The sequence below is a fragment of the Rhinatrema bivittatum genome, chromosome 2, assembly GCF_901001135.1.
Source record: "Rhinatrema bivittatum chromosome 2, aRhiBiv1.1, whole genome shotgun sequence".
Taxonomy (NCBI): Eukaryota; Metazoa; Chordata; class Amphibia; order Gymnophiona; family Rhinatrematidae; genus Rhinatrema; species Rhinatrema bivittatum.
Genome location: NC_042616.1, coordinates 81,842,871 through 81,870,340, shown reverse-complemented (window position 1 = coordinate 81,870,340; position 27,470 = coordinate 81,842,871). Strand labels below are relative to the sequence as shown.

The 27,470-nt window shown below is 44.2% G+C and overlaps 1 protein-coding gene across 3 annotated transcripts in view; it reads left to right on the top strand.

Annotated features, from left to right (window-relative positions):
- Window positions 1-27,470, top strand: part of LOC115084066 (mitogen-activated protein kinase kinase kinase 3-like) — a 265,505-nt gene that overhangs the window by 111,998 nt on the left and 126,037 nt on the right. Inside the window, exon 1 of one of the 3 annotated variants that reach the window (XM_029588375.1) lies at window positions 11,316-11,410. The exons of the other annotated variants lie outside the window; for them this stretch is intronic. The gene's annotated coding sequence lies outside the window, so the exon portion shown is untranslated. Of the gene's footprint in view, window positions 1-11,315; window positions 11,411-27,470 lie in introns of those variants that run through there. 3 annotated transcript variants of the gene reach the window in all.

Genomic DNA, 27,470 nt, shown 5'->3' with positions numbered 1-27,470 from the left:
CTACTTGCTAACTTCTTGGAGTATCCTCTAATCCTTCTATTATCCGAAAGAATAAATAACCAATTCACATTTACCTGTTCTAGACCTCTCATGATTTTAAAGACCTCTATCATATCCCCCCTCAGCCGCCTCTTCTCCAAGCTGTACAGCCCTAACCTCTTCAGCCTTTCCTCATAGGGGAGTTGTTCCAATCCCTTTATCATTTTGGTCGCCCTTCTCTGTACTTTCTGCAGTGCAACTATATCTTTTTTTTGAGAAGCGGTGTCCAGATCTGCACACAATATTCCAGGTACATTCTATGAACATTAAAACCTTTACAGTCACTTCTTTAGAAAAAAAAATAGTGGCCTCTTTTTTAAATGTACATTTCTAATGAAAAGGCTTGTTGCTTTTATGTTATCTCCTTTCAGTTTTGCCCCCTGCTCTTCTACTCCCTCTAGCTTATCTCCTCCAGCTAATGCCTCCTGGATGTACTCCATCTTAACAAAGTTAGTTTTTTTGAAGTCCAGGAGCCTCACCTTTGGATGAACCACCACTGTCTATGCTTAAATACTGAATCACTCCATCTTGTGATCACTCAATCCCGGGTGATTTCCCCCGACTGTGACATCAGAAACACTCTCCCCCTTTGTCAGCACCAGGCCCAGTATTCTGTTCCCAGAATAGTTCTGCAAATAATCCAGAACCAACCTGCTTCCAGATGACACTGTAACTAGGATGTCCTGATCAACATCAGGCAGACTGAAATCACCTAGAAATAGCATCTCCCCTTTCATAGCAGTTTTGTGAATATCCTCCATTAAATCTCCATCCATTTCTTCTTCCTGTGAAGGAGGTCTGCATGTAATACCAGTATAAATGGAAGATTCATTCCCTCATTCCTGATGAACCCATAGTGCCGCCTCCTTATCTCGTAAGCCCTGCAATTCTGTTGCTTTAATATATATATATATATATAATTTCTTTTTTTCCTTCCCTGTTCTTCCTAATTAGACTACAGCCTGGTATAACTGTATCCCAGTTATGTTTCTCTGCATCCCATGTCTCTGTGACTGCCACTGTATCCAAGACAGCATCTTCTATGACTGCCTCTGTATGCGGGATTTTTATTTCCTATGCTGTAAGCATTAGTGTACGTAGCTTTTCAGATGCTGGCCTTTTCCCCATTTCTCTACAAGTGTTTAAAGCACTTTTACTTTCTTTTAGGCTTTTGGCCACCGGTCCCTGATCTTATTTTAACATCCTCCTCAGTATTTTTGCTTGTCTGCTTTGGAAGATGCTGTACCCTTTCTTTGACAGCTGGACCCCATCTCTGCTCAGCAGTCCTTGAAATATCATCCTCATTGACCTCATCATCCTGTGGCCTAGGAAGTCAAAGCTTTCTCGTTGACACCATCTAAGCAGCCATTCATTCATCTCCAGAGTGCAGGCTTCCCTGCCTGGGCCTTTATTCTTGACTGATAGGTACGCAGGTGGCGTTCTCCTTAGTCCTATCTGCTTCACCCTCTCTCTCTCAGAGCCATGAAATCGCTTTTGATATGCTCTGTGCTATTTTCTGCAGTGCTGCCTTCTCATAGGTAGGAGTTTGCTGTTTATGTCCAGGGCATAAGTACTGCTTTGATGTAGTAGGTTTGCAATGTAGGTGCCGAGGCAGGGTTTGGCATTACGTCTCAGTGTGTGTGGAAGTGGAGGGAGTTTGTGTTGCTGTTACTGAGGTGTCACCAGAATGTGAATATTCTTTTCAGTAATGTGAGTAGTAAGGGAAAGCGTCCTGGTTCTGCTCTGAAGCCATTGTTTGGGGAGTTTTCTGTGGCTGCAGAGGGTCTGTCTGTAGAACTGGAGGCTCTGAGCTTCTCGCTCACGCTCTCTGTTTTTATCTAGTGCTCTGTAGTGGTCTGAGGTCCTGCATCAAGACATGGGGTGAGCGTCTTTGTGCCGTACACTCTCTAGCCAGCTGATGGGGAGTAAGCACATCCGTTTCGTTGCAGTAGGGCCCTTTCTGGGTGCTCTCCGTGCCTCCCTGACACATCAGCTGCTGTTTTATTTCAAGAGAGAGGTCTCATTAAAAACCAGAAATACCATCAAATAATAATTATTAAAGGAAGCTGTACTGCATAGATCATTGTAGCTAAACATAAAATGTTCAGGACATTGTGAACTTGCTCTCTCTCTATTTTCTTTGCCTCATTTCTGTCAAATATCTTGGCTGCTGATGGGAAAAGAAAATTGCCATAATGCTATTATTATTATTATTATATACTAATTAATATATTTTATGTGTAAAGCTCCATCGGTGTGCACGGTGATGGAGGGAGTGAAGAAAGATTTAAATAATCAAGATTCACTGCACTGTGAAAAGACAAACAAGCTATGAAACATTAAACCCAAAACATTTGCAGTAGAAATTGTTGTTAAATGCTGGGATTAGATAAGGCCCAAGTAAGAGAGGAGCCCAGGGAGCGTGACAGTTAGTGAGGCCGGCCAGGCCCATCCTATCTGCCCCAGGCTCCCCATCCGCATTAACTCGTGGGCTCGGAGAGCCTCAGGCGGGCCAGTCTTAAAACTTTAAAGCATGAGTGGGTCCCTAGGTTTTTAAAAGTTCGGTGCCTCTGGCAAAATTCTTGAAAGCAGGGCTGTGACAGTCTTCTGCGAGCGGAGGACAGATATATACGAGGCAGCATGTTCTAGTTTCAGGGTTTCAAAGAAAAAGGTTTTTATTCCACACAATGCAACTGTCTTTTTTTTTTTTTCAGGAAACCATTCCAACTAAGAGTTACCTTTCTTCTTTCTTCAGCCACTAGGCCTCAAGGTCCAATAGGTCCAGCTCTTCTGTTTACAGTTGAGGAAACCTGTTAATTTTAGAGTACAAATAACCAGCAGCTTACTGCACTCACTCAGTGTCTCTCGGGCAATGGAAGGAGTCCTCCAGGTCCTTCCTGGATTAGGCCCTGGCCTGGGTGTCTGTAGCTCCAGCCACAAGGACAGTCTTAATTGGGGAGCTGCGGCTGAATTACCTCATCCATCTCACAGAGGCTTCTGTTTAGCTTTCTAGGTCTTTTCAAAACAGCGCAGACCTGTGCCGTTTCATAGTAGCTCAGATCAAAAGGCATTTCAAGCAGAGAAGGTTTCAAAGCAGTTTTAAATAAAGAGGCAGTGTCACAGCCATCCAAATGCTCAGTTCTCCCCCGATTTTTTTTTTCCCTTTTTCCTGACAGCAAGGCTGACCGCTTCCCTGCCCTCTGCTCCAGTTCCTAATCTGTGGCGGTGGATCTCTGCCCTAGTTTGCAGTTTTCCTCAGCGGGAATCATATCCTTGCTTCGAACAGGGTGCGGGTTGGAGGTTCTCCTGCCCCGTTGCAAGGGCACGGCCCAGGCTGCTGTTTCCACTGTGATTCTCAGGAACTAACGGTGCAGAGGGCCGCGACAGCCCGCCTCTGTTACTTCCACTGGCCTCTCACTTAACATCATGAGAGCAGCACTGGGCTTCCGTTGTGCTTGGCTCCGTGCTGACTTTTATTTATTTTTTTTTTTTACCGAGGCACACTACGTCACATTTTGTCCTTGTAACGCAGGCGGTTGGCAGCCTCTTTCCTCTCATTCTCCTCCTCCACCACAAATTAGACGCTTGAGAGATTTGTGGAATCTAAGCAGGCCTCAGCTTTATTAACACAAGATGCCGTGATTACACAATATATATATATAACCCGAGCCAAACTCTGCTCTTATATTTGGCTGCCTGCCATCCTGTAGCTTGGCAGCTCATGCACCTCACTGAGCCCACTGAGCAATAAGCTAAACCGATCCCCTTGAGGTCTTGCCATGGTTCCACGATAGGTGACCTTCATCAGCGTGGTTGCATCCTTGTGCTGCGTGGCTTTCAGAGGACCCCCTCCCCCCATGCGTAACTAGCTGGCTGCCTGCCCATGCAACACCATCTCCACCGCAATCTGGTGCCCCAATGCACAATTCCCCTGCTAAGAAGGGGCTCCCTACCCTAGCTGGAATAAAGGAGACCCCCCCACCCCCTTGCTTTCAGTGTAAGGTGCCGTGTGTGGCTGTTGTCCCTGCAGTTCCACCGTTTGGCTCAGGTACCCCTGTCCCCTGTACATCTGTGGCATGAGAAAAGCAAGATTATGAACTGAAACATAAGATTCGGTGTACATGCACGATTCCCTCCTGCACACATTATCATTGTCAGGACAAATGAGAGGGAGCTTGCTCTGCAGTCCTGAAGCAAGGGGCAGAAAGCTGCCGCCGTGGCCTCTCCTAAAGGCATGTCATGCTGCCTCTCAGCTCGGCGCTCCATGGAGAAAGAGTTTCCTGCCATTGCCAGAGTTGGCATGACCCAAAGACGGAAAAAGTGGGGAAGGGAAAGACAAGCAAGGTCCCCCGGCACGTTAATTTTGTCTCTTATACACAGAGGGGGTGGAGAGGCCTTTTATTCCGGCATTGCTTGGTTCCTGCTGTGCCGCTCTCTCTCTCTCGCACCTCTTTGATGTAGCACCTGGAAGCTGCTTCATCGCCCTTTAAGACTGAAAATCCATTTCAAAATGAATGAGAAAAATAAATATTTGACTTTGGATGAGGCCAGAGATGAATAGGAAAGCTTGTCTTCTCAAGCCCTGACACTGGTTTTAGGAGAACTCAGGCCGGTCACTCAGTATCACAGCTACAGAAGGTAGATTCGCTGCCCATCATTCCCAGGACAAAGAAGCTCCCGACAATAGCAGAAAGGATTTCTGAGTACTCTACAATAATACCAGATTAGTAAAAGCTAAAAGGATTAACAAAAAAAACCAAACAAAAAACACAGAGAGGATACGAGGAATGAGAACTTGCTGCAGATACTTTGAAGGGATAAATAGCAGAACTGTGATTTTGTTTTGGAGGGACTCCTATTTAGTAAAGCCTGAGGTCCATATTTCTGAGTTAGCCGGCTAAATAAATATTGGGCACATATCCAGCTAAATTCTAGCGGGCTAATAAGTTATGTGGCTAGACTTTTTAGCCAGATAAGTTAGGGGCATTCCGGGAGCGTAACTGGGAGAAATTGAGTTAGCTGGCAAAGTTAACTGGCTAACTCCGATATTCAGAGTTAGCCGGATGATTTAGCCTGCTAAGTCTGATTAGGCCAAAGAACTGCCCTAATGTTAGTGGGCTAAAATTAGCCAATTAACTTTAAAATAGCCGGCTATATTTAGTAGTGAGTATGCACTATTGAATATACCTCCAAAGTTTTATCCATGTTTTTAATGTATGTTTCTATGCCAACAATAACATATTTACTAAAGGATGTTAAGCACCTAGTAGATAGTGCATTAAGCAGTTACCACAGCTGGTCCTTTCTCTACGCCATCCACCCTCTGAGCAAGAAAGAGGCTTCTAGCCCCCAAGTGGTGTCCCCTTCACACCCTCCCAGCAGCCCCAGGAGAAGGAGTAATCCCAGATTTCTCTTGTCCTAAATGTGCAGTAATGGTGATACAGTTTTAGCTTAGGAATGATTTGCTGAGAGAGGTAATGGAGCTATGACTTTGTTCTAGGCATAACAGGGTGGGGCAAGCAGTGGTGGTGTAGCTTTAATTTAGGGATGATTGAGGGCTAGAGCCCAAATAATGTGGGGTGTATAGGGAAGACTTGTTGCCAGTGGATAATAAAAGGAAGTGATAATGCTTCTGTACAGGTAGTTGTTGAGGCCTCCTCTAGAATATTGTGCTCAGTGTTAGAGACCACATCTCCATATGTAAAAAACAGAGGAGAGTCAGCCCAAAAAAGGGCTAGAAAATCATCTGGTTCGGATGGTTTACACCCCAGAGTTGTGAAAGAACTAAAAAATAGAACTGTACATCTGTTACTAGTAATCATTAAACTTGTCTATTGTATCTGATGGAGAGTGGCCAATGTAACACCAATTTTTAAAAAGGGGTCCAGGGTGATCCAGGAAACTATAGACCAGAGAACTTTCAGAGTCGGGAAAAATCATGGAAACCATTCTAAAGAACAAAATAACAGAACATCTAGGAAAACATTTAATGGGTCACAGCCAACATGGATTTATCCAAAGCGAGTTTTGCCTCACCAATCTGCAGATAATGGTAAACTGGTGTATTTGGATTTTCTGGAAAGCATTTGACAAAATCCCTCATGAGAGACTCCTGAGAAAGTTAAAAAGTCATGGGATAGGAAGCAGTGCCCTGTTGTGGACTGTGAACTGGTTAAAAGATAAGAAACAGAGAGTAGGACTTAATGGTCAGTTTTGTCAATGGAGGAAGGTAAACAGTGAAGTGACCCAGGGATCTGTCCTGGAACCTGTGCTTTTTAATATATTTATAAATGATCTAGAAGAGGGAATAAGAGTCAGATGATAAAATTTGCAGGAGGCACAAAATTATTCTGAGTTCTTACTTCACAAGTGGATTGTGAGAATTTACAGAAGGACCTCCTTGCAAGACTGAAAGACTGGTCATCCAGATGGCGGATGAAATTTAATGAGGTAGATATTTAAAAAGTACGCGCGCACGTACTTTTGTTCGTGCAACCAGCGCAAACAAAAGTACTGCGGATTTTATAAGATACGCGCGTAGCCGCGCGTATTTTATAAAATCCTGGGTTGGCGCGCGCAAGGCTGCGCAAAATCGGCAGCCTGTGCGCGCCGAGCCGCGCAGGCTGCCTCCATTCCCTCCGAGGCCGCTCCGATTTCGGAGCGGCCTCGGAGGGAACTTTCCTTCCGTGTCCCCCCCACCTTCTCCTCCCTTCCCCTATCTAATCCACCCCCCAGCCCTACCTAAATCCCCCCCACCATCTTTGCTGCACAAGTTATGCCTGCTTGTGTATAAGTGCAAAGCAACTTGTGTATAAGTTATGCCTGCTTGTGTATAAGTGCAAAGCAATGCACTTAGGGAAAAGTAATCCAAACTGTAGTTACACTGTGTTAGATTCCATATTAGGAGTTACCACCCAGGAAAAGGTTAAGTGCATCATTGTGAATAATACTTTGAAATCCTTGGCAGTCAAGAAAGCAAAGAGAATGTCATAATATCTCTCTGTTGCTCCATGGTGAGACTGCACCTAGACTATTGTATTAAATTCTGGCTGCTGCATCTAAAAAAAAAGATATAGCTGAACTGGAAAAGTTACAGAGAAGGGTGACCAGAATGGTAAAGGGGATGGAATGGCTCCCCTATGTGGAAAGGCAATAGAGATGATAGCTGTTCAGCTTGGAGAACAAACAGCTGAGGGGGAAATATACCAAAAGTCTATAAAGCCATTAATGGAATAGAAAGAGTAAATGTAAATTAGTTGTTTAATCCCTCAAAAAATACAAAGACTTGCGTTCACTCTATGACGTTAATTTGTATCACAATTAAACAAATTGAAGAAAATATTTTTTTCACTCAGTGCAAAATTAACTCTAGAGCTCATTGCCAGAGGATGTGATAAAAATAGTTAACATAGCTGGGTTTAAAAAAAGGTTTGGACAAGTTCCTGGAGGAAAAGTCCATAAATGTTTAACTAGGTCGACTTGGGGGAAACCATTGCTTAACTCTGATTATTAGCAGCATGGGCTCAATCTACTATTTGGGATCCTTGAATTGGACACTGATTAGAAATAAGATGCTGGGCTTGATGCACCCTCGTCCTGACACAGTATGGCAATTATATTCTTACCGAAAAGGTGTAGCCTCTGCACCAAAAGTCCTATGAAATGAGACTGACATAATGATGCATACTCTAGGGGAGAGAAGGGGAAAGGGATTATAATAGAGACATTCTAAGACCTCAGATACTGCATGAAATACAAGCCTTTTCAGTGAAAAGAAAATTCTAGAACAATAGGCCATGACAGGAGGCTGAAAGGTAGAAGACACGGGAGTAACATTAGGAAATATTTCTTCATGGAATATGAATATGATGAATACATGAACCAACTCTTCCCTGCTATGTGACTTTTTTTTTATTGCTGTAAAATATGTGGACCAGCCTCCCAGGAGAGATGGAGGCAGCTAAAACAGTAATGGAATTCCAGAAATGCTGAGGTAAGCATACAGGATTCATAGTTGAGAAGATGAGAAGAAAACCAGAGATCAGTTGGGGTCTGCAACATTGCAACAGGAAAGCAAATTGGAAAGAATAGAAGGGGCCTTGTGGTCTTGATCTGCCCTCATGACCTGCTTCTTTGGGGAATAGAGCACTGCGAGAGCTCTGGAGATGCCTGTGTTCAAACGCCTTTATAAAAAACTCTAGATAGCTGAAAATCAGAAACTGTCAAAATACAAAAAGGTCCAGCTATATGTAGAACTCAATGCAGACTTGCTTACATTTGCAACCGTCATACATAGCCTCAGTAGGATAATGGCTTATAGTGTCAAGCCCATACAACTCTGGGCTTGAATAATCATAGGTTGCTGTAAGATACAAACACTGTGTAAATACTACAAATGTTTGCTCTTATCGTTTTCCACCAGCCAGGTGAGTAATATCTTACATCCTGAAGTGCACGCTCCAACACAGCAGTGTTTCGGAGTGTCAGACTCCTTCCTCAGGGAACTTCAGGGAGGTAGTTTACTGGTGCAATTCTGTGTGGAAATACAACAAAAGAGTTCTAAAAAATGCCCAAAGGCTAATAGTTCAACAAATGGCAAAGATTTGGAAGCAATGCAAAACTTACAACGGCAAGGGAGAAGAAAAAGGGTTCGCACTCAAAAAGCGGGGAGTAGCTGGCTTGTTACGGCGGTTACTACCCCAAACCAAATGTGCCTGATACTTCACTTTCCATGCATATCCAGCATGGTTCTCTGCTTCATCGGCATGGGAGAAAGACTGATACATCACGCATTTCCAGCATAGCTCTCTGCTTCAACAGCAGGGGAAAAAAAAAACAAAAACAAAAACAAAAAACTGATGCTTCACGCATATCCTGCATAGCTTCAACGACAGGGGTGAAGAAAAAAAGGATTCGCAATCACAAAGCGAGGAGTAGCTGGCTTGTTACGGCGGTTACTACCCCAAACCAAATGTGCCTGATACTTCACTTTCAATGCATATCCAGCATGGCTCTCTGCTTCAACGGCAGGGGAGAAGAAAAAAAACCAACAAGGGCTGTACAACATAGTCTAGGTAAAACAAATAAGCATGGGTGTAGCTTGCTTATCGCGGCGGTTACTGCCCCTACTACCCCTAACTAATCAAGCTAGATATTTCACTTGGATGCAGCTCCATCACTGCTCTCTACATTAATGGTGGGGGTGTAAGGGGAATAGAACCAAGAGCTAAGAGAAACAGATAAGAATGAGAGAAAAAATGTGTGAGGCTTGCTGGGCAGACTGGATGGGCCATTCGGTCTTCTTCTGCCGTCATTTCTATGTTTCTATGTTTCTATGTTTCTTACTGTGAGATGTTGTTTCTGGTCAGTCAAGAAGCGGTGCAAAACACTGGCTGAAATCGCTGAAAAGACAATGCATGAAAGACAACGCGTATGGGGTTCAGAGAAACCTCCCTTATAGAAGAACTTGTGCGTTAAAAAATTGTAATTTAACATCTATATAAGTTTTAAAGTCTCTCACGTAAGTTTTAAAGTCTCGCACGTAAGTTTTAAAGTCTCGCACGTAAGTTTTTTCACCATTGTTACCGCAATGACAAAATTCAGAGGATTGAGAGACTTTAAAACTTATATAGGTTAAATTACAATTTTTTAATGCACAAGTTCTTCTATAAGGGAGGTTTCTCTGAACCCCATACGCGTTGTCTTTCATGCATTGTCTTTTCAGCGATTTCAGCCAGTGTTTTGCACCGCTTCTTGACTGACCAGAAACAACATCTCACAGTAAGTTTTGCATTGCTTCCAAATCTTTGCCATTTGTTGAACTATTAGCCTTTGGGCATTTTTTAGAACTCTTTTGTTGTATTTCCACACAGAATTGCACCAGTAAACTACCTCCCTGAAGTTCCCTGAGGAAGGAGTCTGACAGTCCGAAACACTGCTGTGTTGGAGCGTGCACTTCAGGATGTAAGATATTACTCACCTGGCTGGTGGAAAACGATAAGAGCAAACATTTGTAGTGTTTACACAGTGTTTGTATCTTACAGCAACCTATGATTATTCAAGCCCAGAATTGTATGGGCTTGACACTATAAGCCATTATCCTACTGAGGCTATGTATGACGGTTGCAAATGTAAGCAAGTCTGCATTGAGTTCTACATATAGCTGGACCTTTTTGTATTTTGTGTTCAAACGCCAACATCCCACTGATTCTCTGTGTGAGCCCAAGCAAGTCCATCACTCTTTGGGCTTCAGTTTACCTAGCTATAATTGGGAAACAATAATCAGGGTTTGAAAACTTTCTATATCATTTAGTCACTGTCCTGCTGCACCCCCCCCCGTCACCCCCAAATAGTTTGCTTTTGGGTGGGTTGGCTGTTGCAGGCGTACATTTCTTTCCTGAAGAGTGACACACTCCACCCTACCCGACCCCCATGCAGACCTCTGCCTTCCCCCTCACCTCTTCTCCACTCAGGTGCAGTCCTCTTGCTCTTTCATTGTTCATCCATCCTTCTTTTTAAACTTCCTCCTCTCTGTCCTCTCAGGCCTCAAGACACATCCTCCTTCCTACTAACACCCCTTCCCCCCCCCCCCCCCCAAGAGCAGCATCGGCCGCGTGGGCTGAAAAGAACAGCAGGCGGCGAAGTTTCTGCAGCATGAGTTAAAAGGAGGAGAACTGCAGAAGGAAGAGCAGCATGGGCCTCTGTGGCCCGAAAAAGGACTCCTCCTGTCAGCCAGGGGCTGAAGGAGGAGGCTTCTGCTGCCCTTGTGCATCCAGAGAGGGAGCGTGTGTTTGTGTGAATAAGCATGTGTGAAAGAGAGAGAGTATGTTTGTGATTTGAGCATGTGTGAGAGTAAATGTGTGTGTGTGTGTGTGTATGTATATATATATATATATATATATATATATATATATATATATGTATGTATGTATATATGTATGTATGTATATATATATATATATATATATATATGTATGTGTATATATATATATGTATATATGTATATATGTATGTATGTATGTATATATATGTATATATATACACACACATACACAGACACACACACACACATTGTGATGCAGTGCAGCACTGTCGGGGTCAGGAACAGCCCCGGCATCATAGGATGAAGTCAGGTAATACCAGAGGCAGACAGCAGAGGGCGTTGCCGAAGGCAGCAAAAACTACAACTCCCAGGTTCTTAGAACCACCACCTTACCTGTGGGCAGAGCAAGAGGGGAAACAGCTGTCAGAGTTAAACGATAACGAGTCAGCCACAGCTGAATCGCTGGAGTTGGAGGAAGGGGGCATGCCGGCATGGTGGGAATGGCCAGAAAAGCCTAGCACCTCTGAACAGGAGGAAGAAAGGATGGAGGTAGGTTCTGGGGGAGAGGAATCCTCCAGCTCAGCCATGGATACTGAATAGCCAGGAAGGGGGAGAGTTACAATTCATATCTTAAAGGAAATTGGGGAGGAAGGGCTCTATAGAGCATGTGGGGTAAATGCTTTAAAGAGGATCCTTGACTTAATAGTAAAACTGGTCAAGAACCCACCTGTGAGGAACGGGGGTGCTGGGAGTCTGAACTAGACGTTCAGGCAGTGAGTTCCCAATAACTGGCGGAGGTGAGGGTGATGAAGGAATGGTAATGGACATTTGAATTGCCTTATAAACTGTTTTGAAGAAAACTGTGTCTTTGCACTGTCTTTTGCTTGGGGGGGGTGGTTTCACCATCCGCTCCTTCTAAGGAGAACCCTGAAGCCAAACGGAGGCAGGGTCTGTTTAGACCAGGACCTGGGGAGTTACAAGCGCCTGGCCGGTCCAGGGGCAAAGTGGGACTCCCTGAAGATGTAACCAGGAACCCAGAGGAGTGGCAGATCCGGGCAGCACTGGCGGTGAGCCGTTACAATATAAAAATATATATACATACATATAGTGAATAAATGATGTAGAAAATTTTCAACCCCTGATTTCAGGGCACCTGGAAATTGTTTCCAAGCATGGAGCGTGAGGGATTTATTTTATCCTTATTAGTTTTAATTATTGGGTGCTATTTAATGTATCTACTGTTTTTAATATTTTTATTGGTGTTTGGAAAAGTTTTAAAAAATTTTGAAACAAGTTTTTTTTTTATTACTGGCTGTTATTTTCTTGATAAGCTGTTTAGATATATTTATTCTTTTTATTAGTATGGTTTTTACTATCATGATTGATGTTTTATGTTTCTTGCTTTAATTGTTTGATGTTTTATGAGGAATGGTGATGTTTGTTTCCCCAGTGTTGTAATGCATACAGAGTTTGGCTTTATCATATTTAATCATGTCATTTATAACGCGCATTTTCCATAAGAGACCAAAACAGCTTATAAGGTACATAAAAATCTGGCTTGTCGCGGTTTCCAGTTCAGTTTTTTCCTGCTCATTTCAAAATTTTTTTTTACTTTTTATTTATTAGAATTATAAAAATTATCACAAGAAGGAGTTGTTACAGCAAATTAAGTGCACATCCAGAAAAGTTTAACAAAATCTTTATTCTGTATTTGGTAAGGGTCTGTCTGTATTCTGCATGTGTGACCAAGGTGAGATATTCTGCTAGTGTGAAGTTTTTGTTTAGTAATCTATAGCTGTTTGGTTTGATCTGTTTTCCTAATTGGAGGTGTATTAGTGTTTTAGTGCCTAGTGTAATAGTTATGGTGTTGCCTTTTCATAGGTAGGGTTATTACTGTTTGAGTTCTTGCAGTTAGTGCTGTTTTGATATAGGAGGTTTACTATATTTTCATTGTAATTATATGTATTCATGGTTTTTTGAAGGCTAAGTTCAAACTCAACATACATTACAATAGGCCTACTACTATATGGGTTCCAAATGTATTTTTATATTTTTTTTTTCAAGGTTATTGTGATTGGCACCACAGCATTGAATGTAAGAATAATATAGCTATTGTTGAAAGTGATATTTTTACCTCAGAAAATGAACTTTGAAAGTCCTTTTCTATGGAATATCTGTTGTTATCAATTTTAATTGTGTGTGGGAATGGTGGATGCAGGGCTGTAAGGCACACCTAGGGCACCTGGAGAATGTTGCCAGTTTTCTCTTACTTCAAGTTGTGTTCTGACACTGCCTAAGATGTGAAGGAACCTTAAAGAATTGTGTTCCATGTTAGCACAGTGTGAACAGATCAAGGTTTGCATCTCCTGCAAGCTTTCCTCAGAGAAGGATTTAGGTTTTTGGCGCTCCTAGGCACTGTTGGTACTGTCGCCCCACTCTTCCCCCCCCCCCCCCCCCCCCCCCCCGAGGTTGAACAGTAGGGAACAGAAGGTCTCTAAGACACAGTCCCCTCCAGTTTCCTGTGGCAGCTTGGGGTAGATTCTGTGGGAAAAATTTAAAAATTCTGAAACAAAAACATTTTTGTCTTTTATATAACTTTATAAAAATACAATCGTTTTACTGTATATGTATTAGTATAATTTATAACTTATCTTTATTAGTGAAGAAACGTAATCCCAAGTATCAGTACATGGAGGAGACAGAAATCGGGAGAGTAAGGGAGAAAGATCAGGAATGGGAGAGGAGAAATGAGGAGTGCGAGAAGGAAAGGGGAATAGGGAATGGGGAGGGTGGGAGATGGGGAAGAAGGGGGGAGAGCGAGGCAGGTTCTTGAATCGAGGAAGAGGAGGAGGGATTAGGAAGGGTTGCGGAGTGGATTCCAGGATCTGGGGAGGAGGGAGAGGTAGGAAGGGAGCATCCAGGATTTGGGGGACAGAATCCAAGATCAAGGGAGGGAGGATTTGAATTGCCGTGAGTGGGAAGAGAGGAGGGGGAGGTGTCTCTACCATGCTCCGGTCCTGCTGCTTCTTGCATCCCCTCTCACCCAATATGACATGTATACACAGACACTTGACACCAATCCCTTCTCTCTCACACACACATGAACACTGCCCCCTACCCTGGTTCCCCCCCCCCCCCTCTCTCAGACAGAGACCTACAGAGCAGCTGATCCTCCTCTCATCCCCCAGCCTTCCTTCCCACCCTCCAACTATCTCTACTCTGCTCCTCCTAATCTCCCCAAAAGGATCCCTCTTTGCTGTGTCTGCTGCACGCTCACTCCCCCCCTCTCCTGTTCCCTGGAGTAGGAAGCAGAGGCCTGTTCTCTGCTGAGTGAGATGCAGCAAATCTTCAGCCAGCCCGCTGCCCCTCCCCCCCAGGCCCAGGCCTAGTGTGCCTATTGAGAAACCCAGGCCTGGCTGTTCTAGAAGATTCACCCTCTAGGTATTGGTATGAGTTTCCTTTTCCATGCACGCCTCCCGTCTCCCCGCAACAATTCTGTAGTAGAGCATTAGTCTTCACTAGCCTTTTAATTTCTTAACAACATTTTTGTTCATATTGGAATTATTTTGTTTAATATAGAACTTTTATGCCTTCATAAACTGAGTTGGAGGCTTAATTTGCATTTTGGGGGAAATATTTGTGAACTGCTGCTTGAACCGTGAGTTTTATTTTCCATCAGGTCTTGTTTTTGTTATACAGCCATTTCTAACTTTAATTGTATTTAAAAATTCTTGCAATATTTTTAGATTGCATTTGCAATTTTAGCTTAAGGTGGTTTGCAACCTTTTTGCAGGCATGAGAAGTCCCTGCTCCAAAGAGGTTACACACTAACGGGCCGATACAGTAAAAAACGCGGGAGAGCGGGCGAGCGCCCGCTCTCCCAGCGCGCGCACAGGGCACTCTGCTTTGCACGTGATATAGTAAATAAATTTATTTAAATTAGGCCCGGTGGTAAAAAAAAAAAAGGCGCTAGGGACACCAGCGCGTCCCTAGCGCCTCTTTTCGGACAGGAGCAGCGGCTGTCAGCGGGTTTGACAGCCGACACTCAATTTTGCTGGCGTTGGTTCTCGAGCCCACTGACAGCCATGGGTTCGGAAACTGGACGCTGGCAAAATTGAGCGTCCGGTTTTCAAGCCACGGGCCTATTTCAGATTTTTTTTTTTTTTTTTTTACTTTTTTAAACTTTCGGGACCTCCGACTTAATATCGCCATGATATTAAGTCAGAGGGTGCACTTTCCCGGTGCCCAGAGAAATTAGCGCCTACCTTTGGGTAGGCGCTAATTTCTGAAAGTAAAATGTGCGGCTTGGCTGCACATTTTACTTACTGAATCACGCGGGAATACCTAATAGGGCCATCAATATGCATTTGAATGTTGCGGGCGCTATTAGGTTCGGGGGGGTTGGACGCGCGTTTTGGACACGCTATTACCCCTTACTGAATAAGGGGTAAAGCTAGCGCGTTGAAAACGCGCATCCAAATGCCGGCTAACAGTGCGCTCCATCGGAGCGCACTGTACTATATCGGCCTGTAAGAGGGGAACCTGTGGCAACAGGAGATAAAATGACTTGCCCAAGGAATTTGAACTCTGGTTTTTTTTCTGGTTCACAGCCTATTGTGCTAATCACTAGGCCACACCTACAGACACGAAAATGCAATAAAATTAAAATGATAATGCAAGTATGGGAGGGGAGTGGCCTCCTTCCTCCCTCCAATGACGTGTCATTGCTATCCTGTATACTCTCTTCGCTTCCCTCCATCTGGCACAGTGAGCTTATGCACGGTTTTGTTTCAACCCATGAATCTTTGAGCCCAGGGAGTACATTACTCAGCAGCCTTTTCCAGACATGGAAGCATAAAGGTGATGAAGTAAGACATAAGTAGGAGATGGTTATCAACTCACTGCATGCCTGTGATAATGGCCGTTTCTTAAGAATTTCACATGACTGAAGTAGAAAAATACACGCGCACATGATTGGACAAATGATAAAAGACACAAAAAGGGGAGGCTGAATTGGCATAGGTTTGCAAAGCTGCTGCTTGGTCTTCAATTCACACCTTTAAATCCCAGCACTGTCAGGGTAAAGAGGCCCCAAGAGACAGTAACTTTGGCCAGGCAGTTCTGTGAATCCTGTCAACCAGCAGTCCCACTCTCTGTCGGTGGGGCCGGGTTGTCCAAGTACTTGCGCCACTACGCAGCTCTTAGCCTGGGACTCTCCCCGGGTTATGGCTGATTCATGCCTGCTTGCTGATGAAGAAAGTAAGTTTTCCTACCCTGTAAACAGGGTTCCCCATAGACAGCAGGATGACTCGGCCATATTTAATACCTGCCCCCTCCCAGGAAAGTTGAGTACCTCGCCAAAGCTTGAGCTCTGGAAGAGACTGAGGGGCTTACGAGGCAGTGTAGGCTTGCGGGAACTCCTCCTCATGCTCAGTAAGACTTGAACTGAGCTCAGTGTCGGCGCCATCGGATGACATCAGATCACGCACGATGGCTGATTCATCCTGCCGTCTATGGAGTTACCCTGCTTATAGGGGAGCAACTCTTGCTGCCCTCCTAAGGCACCTAGGGCTCTGTCTAAAGAACAAATTCTCCTTATGGCAAAGCATCTTTGTAAATAGTTGCAGGCTCACCGAGCCTTCCCCCTCCCCTGCGAGAAGGGACCGGGAGAAAGTCTTTCATGGATCTGGCAGCTGGCAGAGAGGAGGGGAAGTGAGCCGCAGCTGTTTCCGGAAAGAGAGCATCGGATGGGGCGATCAGGAAGCAGCTACTTCTGCTGATAACTGAGCAGGAGAAACCACTTTTGTGTGGCTTGCCCAGGTCTGGCTCCACGGCATGGTTTGAGAATAATGCTTTGTTCTATGTTCATTACCCATTGTTGTTCTTAGTGTTGTGTTAGTGTTGCGATGCTGTGAGAGGCAGCTATTGTGTATCAGGAGTGCTGAGAGCATTTCAGTTGTTTGATTTAAGGCTGAAGAGGGATTACAAAGGTTTATAGTTAGGTTCTAAGGGGAACCCGAGTGCAATCCCCGTGTGCCACACACAGGCTTTCATAATATCTGATATAGCAACAGCGCATAATATTCTCCCTCGACAAACAGGCATGAATCAGACATATAACGTATGGCTGACATCATCCGACGGCGCTGACATAGACCCAGCTCTCAGAGCTCAGTAAAAGTCTTACTGAACATTTGCGGGAATTCCCGTGTGCACTTGCTGCCTTGTGTGCCTCTCGGTCTTTCTTCGCCTGAGCTACCTTACAAAAATGTTCCTTTTGGGCCTTGCTATGTCCTGGTTCTGAAGTGTGTCCTGCTTGCAGTTCTCCTTTTCCTGTCGTTGCCTTGACTTTTCAGTTCTGTACAGAGAAGTATTATGCAAAAAAAATCCAAGGGCAAAAAGGCCACGGCCAGTAGGTTTAAGACCTGCATTTGTGGGCTTTGGATGTCCATCACAGATCCCCAACTCTGACTGCTGCTGCTGCTGCCTGGGCCTGCATCACGATACTGCCAATTGCTGTATATGTGCTTGGGTGTCCCCGAGGGCGCAGCAGTACTGCCCCTGGAAGATGGAGGCCCCGCAGAAGGCGACATCAGGTAAGATGCTGAAGCTTTGGGCACAAGACAACCAGCGGAGTCGTGCCTCCTTGGATTCTTGGTGCCACAGGGAGCCTAGGCGGGATTCAAATGTGGCTTTATCCAGCAAGTCGGAGAAGGATCCCCCTTGTAGTGCTAGCTCTTGGAATCACCCCAGGTGAGGGGTTGAGCCGAGGCACAAACGAGCACCTGGAGCTTCTCTGCAGCCACCCCCCTCGGTGCTGAAGAAACCAGTGCTGTTTACATGGAGTTCCACAGATGGTTCAAGCATTTTGTGCTGTGCCCCATTGATTATTGCAATTCTTTATTTATGGGGTTACTGACCACTTCATTCTGGGCTGTTCAAGTATTGCAAAATTCTGCCGCACGTTTAATATCTACTCAATGCTGGGAGCATCTTTCTCCAATCAAATGGATTGTGCTCCATTGGCTTCCTGTAGGATACAGGATTAAGTTTAAGATTTTAGTTTTCACCTTAAGAATGGATGGCCCTGGTTATTTAGCAAATCTCTTACAAAGATATCTACCTGGTTGGGCTTTGAGGTCCATAGACCAAAATTTATTATTGGTTCCCTCAATTAAGACAGCACATTTGAACGAGACACACCTTAGATCTTTCTCAACAGCCGAATTATGGAATTCTCTTCCCCCAGCGTTTCGTGGCATTAAAGAAATTGGCATATTCAGGAAGTAAGTGAAGGCTCATCTATTTATGGAAGTGTATAAATTGCAGTGATAAATATTGTGCACTGACGTTTAGCAGGAATTTGTTTAGTAGTGTAGTATGTTTTATTATATTGTATTTTTTATTGTTAATTTTAAGTATGTATGCTATGTATTTTAATTGTAATCTGCTAAGCACGATTGGTTGCTATAGGCAGAATAGAAAACATTTTATAGAAATAAACAAACGTGGACCCTTGCTTGTCTCCGAGACAGTAATTGCCTTTCTTGACTCAGATGCCATCCTCATTTATGGTGCCAGGTCACAGTCAATACCCTCGGCTTGGGGTGCTAAAGCTCTCTCAATTTCTTCAGAGCAGAGCACCTTGGCACGGAAGCAAAAGAGACCTGCTTCTGTGGAAGGCAAGGCAATGGCACCGAGTATAGTTTTGCTGGTGATTAGACACAGAGCCGGTCAGCAAGAGGCATCGGTCCAACTTGATGCAAACTGTGTCATAACCCACTACTTCTGCAGTGGCAAACCCCGTGGCAGTGGCTTCAAGTTCCTATGCAGCACTGCTAGTGTTAGCTGGCCTTAGGGAGGATGAACCAATCTGGGTTTCTGAACAGATGTTTCTCCTTCAGCTCCAGTGCTCCAGAGGGAGCCCAGCTGTTGGAGATAATGAAGAATTTCTTTGCCTTCATCAATCCTGTAGACCGAAGGAAATGGCAACCTCTCTTGTTCAGGATGGAGAGGAAACTTTTCCAACATAGGAAAATGGCTGAGTCCACCAAAGTTTCATACCTCATCTCAGGGGCTTCCAGTAGTGGGAAAAAGGCCCTGTCTGAATGAGGCAACTATGCCCCCTCCCCACTCCCCTCCTAGGAGGGGTTCAATGCATTCAGAGTTCCTACTGGACATTTCCCCCTCAAATCAACAGAACTCTCTTCAACCTCCCTCCAAGATCAGGAAGTGAGGATTCAAAGGAGATACCTTCAGATCCAACCAATCGTGCTTAGCAGATTACATTTAAAATACATAGCATACATACTTGAAATTAACAATAAAAAATACAATATAATAAAACATAATATACTACTAAACAAATTCCTGCTAAACGTCAGTGCCATACTTGCCTCATAATACATCTCCTCTGGAAGATATTAGCTACTCATGTTATGTGGATAAACTAGTGAAGACACAGTCTATCTGTGTTCAGAAACAGCAGAACCTGAGAATGGATGTGTTCAGGTTATTGCAATTCCTTTAACTTCCTGTGGTCTCTACATCCATTCCAGTGCATAATCTCCTCCAGAATCTGTAAATGATGATGTGGCGGCTCTGATATTGTATCTTTGGGTAATCTTTTGGTGTAGATCAGCTACCACACCACTCTATAGTGGTGGAGTCAGAGTTGATGTGAATAAAGCTCATCCAGGATTAGTCTAACATGCTTTCTGGGAAGGATCCAAGGATGTTGGATATGTTTGGGGAGAAAGTCTTCCAAGAATCCATGCTTAGTGCTTAGATTGCTGGTTATCATTTGTCCATGATACAATATTCATACAAATGTGTGCGAAAGCTGAAGCCTTTGGTAGACTCATCAGAACCCTGAGAGGCAGAGTTCCAATGAGGCATGGAGGATGTTGAAGTGTACGAGCAGCACCTAATCCATTTCATATATGAAGCTTTTGACACTGCGGCCAGAATCTCAGTAGCTTTCATAGAAATGAGGCCTGTGTGGTTGTGAGCAAGTAGGCTTTGAGAAGATGCACATGATCATCTAGCAGATGTTTCCTGTAAGGTGGAGAACTTGTTTTTAGAAAAAATGCATGAAACGGTGGCTTTGATTAAAGAGCATCAATCTGCTCTACAATCCCTTTCCACAGTGGCAGGGGATCATCCAGCCCTAACCTGTCATCAGCACTTTTCCTACAAATGTCTGTTCTTTTCAAGAAATCCCATCAACCCATTTCAATGTCATCAGGTTCCTCCTGCTATCCAGCAGCAATAGCTGTCCTCTAGAGGAAGAGGCGTCAACTGAAGATTCAGCAACCTAAGCCTGGAACAAGCTTTTGACATCTTTGAAGCCCACTTCACTGCTTCCTCCAGTGGGGGAAAGGTCCAGTCCTTTCTTTAAGAATGGATCTGCATCACCAAGGAAGGTAAGTACTGAAAATTGTGGAATAAGGCTACCACTTGCGCTTTTCTCGCCTTCCTCTGGTTCAATGGATACCAATTTTCAGTTCTGATACCTCTCAATATGTTCATCTGCAACTGGAAGTAGCATCTCTCCTTCAACAGAAGACAATGAAGCGGGTACCTTCTCAGGAATGTGGCCAGAAAGTCTCTTCCTTGTGGTTTCTAATCCCCAAGATGTCAGAGCGATTGAGGCCTATCTTGCACTTATGGAGGCTGAACAGGTTGTTGCTTTGAGAAAGGTTCAAGATTAACTCCCTCCAGATGATTCTTCCCTTCATCCAACAGAGGAATTGGATGTGCTGTATGGACCTGAAGGATGATTATGCACACATTCCCATTCACCCTACCTACTGGCAGTTCCTCTGATTTAAGGTGAACTTGCACTATCAGTACAAAATGCTTCCTTTTGAGAGTCACATGCAAAAAAACTTCTGGAGCTATGAACCTGTGTACAGGTTTTCTCTCACTTTTTCTCAAGAAAGAGAATTTTGACCCAGACAGACAACCAGGTAGTCATATTCTGTGTGAACAAGCAAGGAGGAACGGGCTTGGATGCCCTCTGAATCTGGTCATGGGCCGGTCATCACAGTGATTTGTTTTCATGGAGTCCAGAATACACTGGCAGACTCTCTTAATAAAGTTCTACAACACCAATGGTTCTTGGATCAAGATGTCATGAATGGCCTCTTCCATCACTGGGACATGTCAATAATGGATCTATGTTAATAACTGACCTGTTCAACTCAGTGGACAATAGGAAGGGGCTCAAATCTTTTTCCACCCTTTAATACCAAAGTTCAAGACAGATCTGTGGTATTCCAATGCCTTGAGATCTCAGTGGAGTCCTAGCTTAATTCACGAAACCTCCCTTCAAACCTCTCACGCAGGTGCACTGCTGAATATACCCATGTATCTTAAAGTGTGCCAGATACATTTATCTGGCTAATTTTAGGACTGCTTTTTGGCTTCCTAAAGTTATCCAGCTACATTAGCCAAATAACACTGAAAATCAATGTTTATTCTGCTAAAGTTAGCCAGATAACTAGCCCTGCCCCATCCCGACTTTTCCAGCTAAATTCGCGGCAGTCAGATTGGTGATATTTTTAAAGTCTGGCATTTGTCTGGCTTATGTGCTCAACGTAGCCAGACTAATGCGCTGAATATGGATCTCAAAGTTTTACTTGGAACGTGTTGTTTCTTATTGCTATCACTTGGGTTGGAAGAGTGAGTGAACCGCAGGCTTTGGTTCCATATTCACCATGCTTTCAGTTTATGCTCAGCAGGATTGGTCTGCAGATTCACCCTACATTCCTTCCGAAAGTGGTGTTTGCATTACGCATTAACCAAGCTATTGTGCTGCAGACATTCTTCCCAAGACCACATTCACACAAAAAGGAGGTGGGCTCTTTACTTACTGGACTATAAGAGAGTACTGGCGCAGTACCTAAAAAGGACGCAACCTTACCATCAAGCTTCTCAGCTGTTTGTCATTTGATTTCAATAGATTTGGAAGAGCAGTTGCCAAACAAACTTTGTGAAATTGAATAGTGGGCTATAAGGGGTACTGTTACACTCTAGATGGCTTACAGATTACAGACTGGGTCAAGGCTCATCAAGTGAGAACTCTGGTGACTTCAGTCGCTCATCTCAGGGCAGCTTCCATTGAAGATTTATGCAAAGACGGCTTGGTCATCAATCCATTCCTTTATATCCCACTACGGTCTGGACAGGGACATTTTCAGTTTTTATTTTTCTGGGAATTTATAAGGGTTTATTATGAAAAAGAACCCCCAAAAAACAAGAGAAAGTAGGAAAAATGACTAATTTTTTCTGGGTAAATATGAGAGTGTACTTTGGAGTGATTTTTTTTTGTCTTTATTTTTGTCTATTTTTTTTAGTTTAGTTATTTTTTTCTTTATTTTTCTCTCTCTTCTCCTTCCACGCCTGGAAGGTAGCTGCTTTTGTCAGCGACACATTATTGGAAACTTCTGAATTAGGGCGAAAATCGGTTTTCACATGTAACCCCTTACAATCCTCCCTAAGGAGTCCCAAGGTCACCTTTAATCAGGGGCAGCGAAAAGCTTTTTTGGTTGGGGGGGGTGGGGGCAGACAAGCTCCACCCTCTAGCTCTGGTCTCATTCTGACTGCCAATTTTTTTACATTTGCAATTAGTCATTCTTACATATATTCTTTGCATAAATCATAGAGTATAATTATTCATGCTAGAAAACCAACAAAAACAGCACTGCTAATATAAGTGTCAGCACTATTTATTTAATAGCATTTATCAATCGCTTTAGTGATCAGTCTAAGCAACTATTCTGTACTATGTATGGAGAGAGAAGATCACCAAGTACTGAGGTGTAATCAGAGACCAAGAAATGTGGCTTAAAGATACAGAAACAGTTCTAATTTTTTTGCACCACCATCCTGATTAAAAATGACTGAGCTTGAACAAAAAAAAAACAAACATCGAAGCTCACTTTCAGGCCGAGGCAATAACATGCGCTGGCTGCAGCGCACGGATCAACCCGAGATTGGACGCGCATCCCTAACCCCAATGCAAAATGGGGGTTAGCACGTCCAAAACTTGCAAATGCATGTTGATGAGGCTATTATCTATTCCCCCGATGCCAAAAAAAAAAAAATGTGCACCTGACATGCAGATTTTTACTCGCCAAAATTAACGCCTGCCCAGAGCAGGTGTTAATTTTGGAGGATCCCAAAAAATATACATTTCTGTGTTTCCTCCTTAATATTGTGGTGATATTAAGTCGGAGGAATTTAAAAAATTAGAATGACCCGAAAAATAAAAAAAAATTTTTTAAAAGGGTGCCGGTGGTCAGGTTAGGAAAAAGGACATTCAATTACCGGGCGTTAATTTTCCTAACCTGTGGCTGTGCACAGATTAGGAAAAGGGATGCTCTAAAATTCAGCATCCATTTTCCTAAGTGGCTGACAGCCACCTCTCCCGGGCACCCGCTGCCGAGGAAGCGCTTGTGGCGCGCAGTTTCCCCTAGCGCCTCGTTTTTAGCTGGCAGCCCATTTGCATTTTGCATTGGGGGCCCCGGGGAGGTGGATCGGCGCACATTATGGGGGCAGGCCCTTAATCACGAGCTCCCCTTTAACACGTGCCGATGTTGCGTTGGCCTGCTTGTTCGGTTAAACTAGAGTTAGCTGTTCAGAAGTTAAAAGGGATTGGGGGGAGATATGCACAACTAGCAAACTACGATAGGATGAGCCTCTCTTAAGATTACCAACTGGCTGGTATTTGGCCAACCTGGTCGTTTTTTAATTTTTAAAGGGAGGCCAGCGGCTGCAGGCGAGAAAACCAGCCGATGTTAAATGTCAGTCTTTTGCCAACTCCACTGGTCTCCAGTCCGGCTGGGACTCCCCCCACTCTGTCTCCCCAGCCCGACAGCCTGGAGCACTCTGAAAACGTTGAGATGAGACGATGGATGAGACGATGGTGCAAGGAAGAGGGATTCAGTTTTGTTAGGAACTGGGGAACCTTTTGGGGAAGGGGGAGTCTCTTCCGAAGGGATGGGCTCCACCTTAACCAGGGTGGAACCAGACTGCTGGCGCTAACCTTTAAAAAGGAGATAGAGCAGCTTTTAAACTAGAACAAAGGGGAAAGCCGACAGTTGCTCAGCAGCGCATGGTTCGGAGAGATGTATCTTTAAAGGATACTAATGATGCATTAGAATTAGGGCATCCCGACAGTGAGGTTCCAATAATTAGAAAAGTAGTCCAAGTGCCTGTAACTAAAAACTCACCTGAGCTAAAAAATTCTAACTTATCCCTATCAATTAAAAAGCAGAATAAAAATACAAACAAAAAACAAACTTTGAAATGTTTGTATGCTAATGCCAGAAGTCTAAGAAGTAAGATGGGATAATTAGAATGTATAGCAGTAAATGATGACATAGACTTAATTGGCATCTCAGAGACATGGTGGAAAGAGGATAACCAATGGGACAGTGCTATACCGGGGTACAAATTATATCGCAATGACAGAGAGGAGCAGTCGGGAGGAGGTGTGGCGCTTTATGTCCGGGATGGCATAGACTCCAACAGGATAAACATCCTGCATGAGACTAAATACAAAATTGAATCTTTATGGGTAGAAATCCCTTGTGTATCAGGCAGTGGCGTAGCCACGGGTGGGCCTGGGTGGGCAGCTGCCCACCCAATTTAGACCCAGGCCCACCCAACTGACACCAGAACTGCAAGGCTGTCGCGGGATCCCATCCCCGCAACAGTGAAGAGGAGAACCCATGCTTGGCACGCCATCACGGCACACGTGGGAAAGCGGTCCTACAACCATATGGCCGACCGATCTTCCTGTTTGGGGGGGGGAGGAGAGCGGAAGCGCCGCGCACAGTTTCCGCTTCCTCCCCCCAGAGCAGGAAGATCAGCTGCCTCTCCTGCTGCCACTGGCCTCCTGCGTACAGCCGACCTATCTTCCTGTTGGGGGGGGAAGAAGAGCGGAAGCGTCGCGCACAGCTTCCGCTCCCCCCCCCCAGCAGGAAGATCGGTCGGCCGTATGGCTCGAAGATAGCAGGAGGCCAGTGGCAGCAGGAGAGGCCAGCTGATCTTCCTGCTCTGGGGGGAGGAAGCGGAAACTGTGCGCGGTGCTTCCGCTCTCCTCCCCCCCCCCAAACAGGAAGATCGGTCGGCCATACGGCCCGAAGATAGCAGGAGGCCAGTGGCAGCAGGAGAGGCAGCTGATCTTCCTGCTCTAGGGGGAGGAAGCGGAAACTGGGCACAGGCTTGAATGTGTATGTGAGGATGAGAATGGGAGCCTTGTGTGTGTGTGGGTGAAAATCGGACCCTGGGTGTGTATGGGAGTGAGAATGGAGTCTTGAATGTGTGCGGGTGATAATGGAAGCTTGAATATGTGGGTGAGGTTGGAAGCTTGAATATGTGGGTGAGGTTGGAAGCTTGAATGTGTGTATATATGGGTGAGGATGGAAGCTTGAATGTGTGTATATATGGGTGAGAATGGGAGCCTGGGTTTGTGTGTGTGGGTGAGAATGGAAGCTTGAATATGTGGGTGAGAATGGAAGCTTGAATATGTGGGTGAGGATTGAAGCTTGAATGTGTATATATATGGGTGAGAATGGGAGCCTGGGTTTGTGTGTGTGGGTGAGAATGGAAGCTTGAATATGTGGGTAAGAATGGGTGCTTGAAAGTGTGTATGTGTGGGTGAGAATGGGACCTTAAATGTGTGTATGTGTGGGTGAGAATGGGAGAATGGGTTTGTGTGTGTGGATGAGAATTGGTGCCTGGATGTGCGTCTGTGTGTGCATAAGAATATAAGCCTGGGAAGGGGTGAGAAAGTGAGAGCTTGTATGTGTGTCTGCAGAGAATGTGAGCTGGGGGGGGGGGGGAGAGCATATGAGAGTGAGAGCCTGAATGTGTGAGGGAGTCTGTGAGAGAAAGCATTTATGTATATATGTGTGTGTGTGTGTGGAAGGGAAGAAGACAGTAGTAGAAAAGACACTGAAGAGGAATTAGGAAATGAGCGACAAGGGAAAAAATGGGAAAGAGAGACCAGGACCAACTGATTAGAAAAATACAAAGATCAGACAACAAAGGTAAAAAAAAAAAAATATATATATATATAGAGAGAGAGAGAGAGATGTTAGCAATTTAAATATCTTCCCAAAATCCCGTGCTCTCATCAACCAAAAATATTCTAAATAAACTATCTTTTTAATTTTGATGTCATTTAAAAATATATATATATTGGAGAAAGAGGTAAGTTTCATATTTCTAGTGCATGCCTCCACGGCCTTGCGCCTGTTCGTATGATATAATCATTAACTTGCCTCCTTCCCCCTTTTTTTGTGTGTTATATTATTTATCGTGTGAAAAATATTTTTTGAATATAACAATTTTTATCAAACACTTTTCTTATAAAAATCATGCTCTCCACTATGCATAGATAAGATATTGTCACTTATGTTTTTTCTTTCAATTTTTGTAAAGCGACTAAATGCTTATATCCCTATGCTCGTGGAAAGTTGTATTTCAATACATGCTGTTTATACGCCCTCTGTCTTAATCAACCCTAAAAAGGATTTCATGAACGCCGAGTTCTTAATATTAGACTGCCATTGCTTCGATATAACTACTAACGACTTATCTCCCGACATAGCTGCGTTTCGTTCTTCCTTCGTCAGGGGAGTGTGTCCATTCTTATTTTCATTTGTTCCTCTGTTAATCCGTTAATCCATCATGGCTCTCTATTCCAGTTGTCCGTTCTCTCTCTCAGGCTTACAAGCTCCTAGTGGCGGCGTTGTTTCTTAGCGTCTTCTCTGTGCTTTAAAAGCTAGTCAGCAGATCTCAAATCATCCAATGGTGTGGATACGTGTTTGCGTACTACGTCATATTCACCAAACAACTGGTGATTGGTTGTCTCAAAATTAAAGGGCCGCTCGTCCAAAGTAGACACATATCCGGTCACTTTCTATCTCAAATTAGACTCGCCCACTCCACTTCTTCATTTAATCCTTTTGGTACTACCGTATTTAGTTTGAAAATCCATTGCTGTTCAATGTAATTCAATTTCTTCTTTTCATCTCCACCTTCGACCCCCGCCGGCACACTTTTTTTTTTTTAATTCTCTTATTTTGGTTCCAAAAAAAGGAACAGAAAAAAAGAACAGAAAAGCAGCATTTTCTGCTTTTCTGTAATTGTTTTGGACTCCTCAAGAATTAATTCCTGCTCCGGGCAGGCGTTAATTTTTGCAGGTTAAACTGTGCACTTCTGGCGCCCATTTTTTTTTTTTTTTGTTTTGCATTGGGGTGAATCGGTGCTAGACGCAACATGAATTTACATGTGATGAGCGCTATTACCTAGGCGCTCGATTGGACGCGCTAACCCCCCATTTTGCTTCGGGATTTATGGATGCACGTCCAAAATGCGTCCAAGCTGCATCGGCAGTAAAGTTTACGCTCACAAATGTGCCTTTGAATGAAGGTTAGGCTGAGCGCTCATCTGAACTCACCTTTCTGCATTGGCCTGCAGGCTTTTTTAGAAGGCACCGGCTGCAGGTGGGCAGGAACAGGGAAGGAGTCTGCACCTACTCCTCTTCTAGGCCCTTGTGGTGGCTCCACCCCTGTTAGCAGGAGGTGGGGCC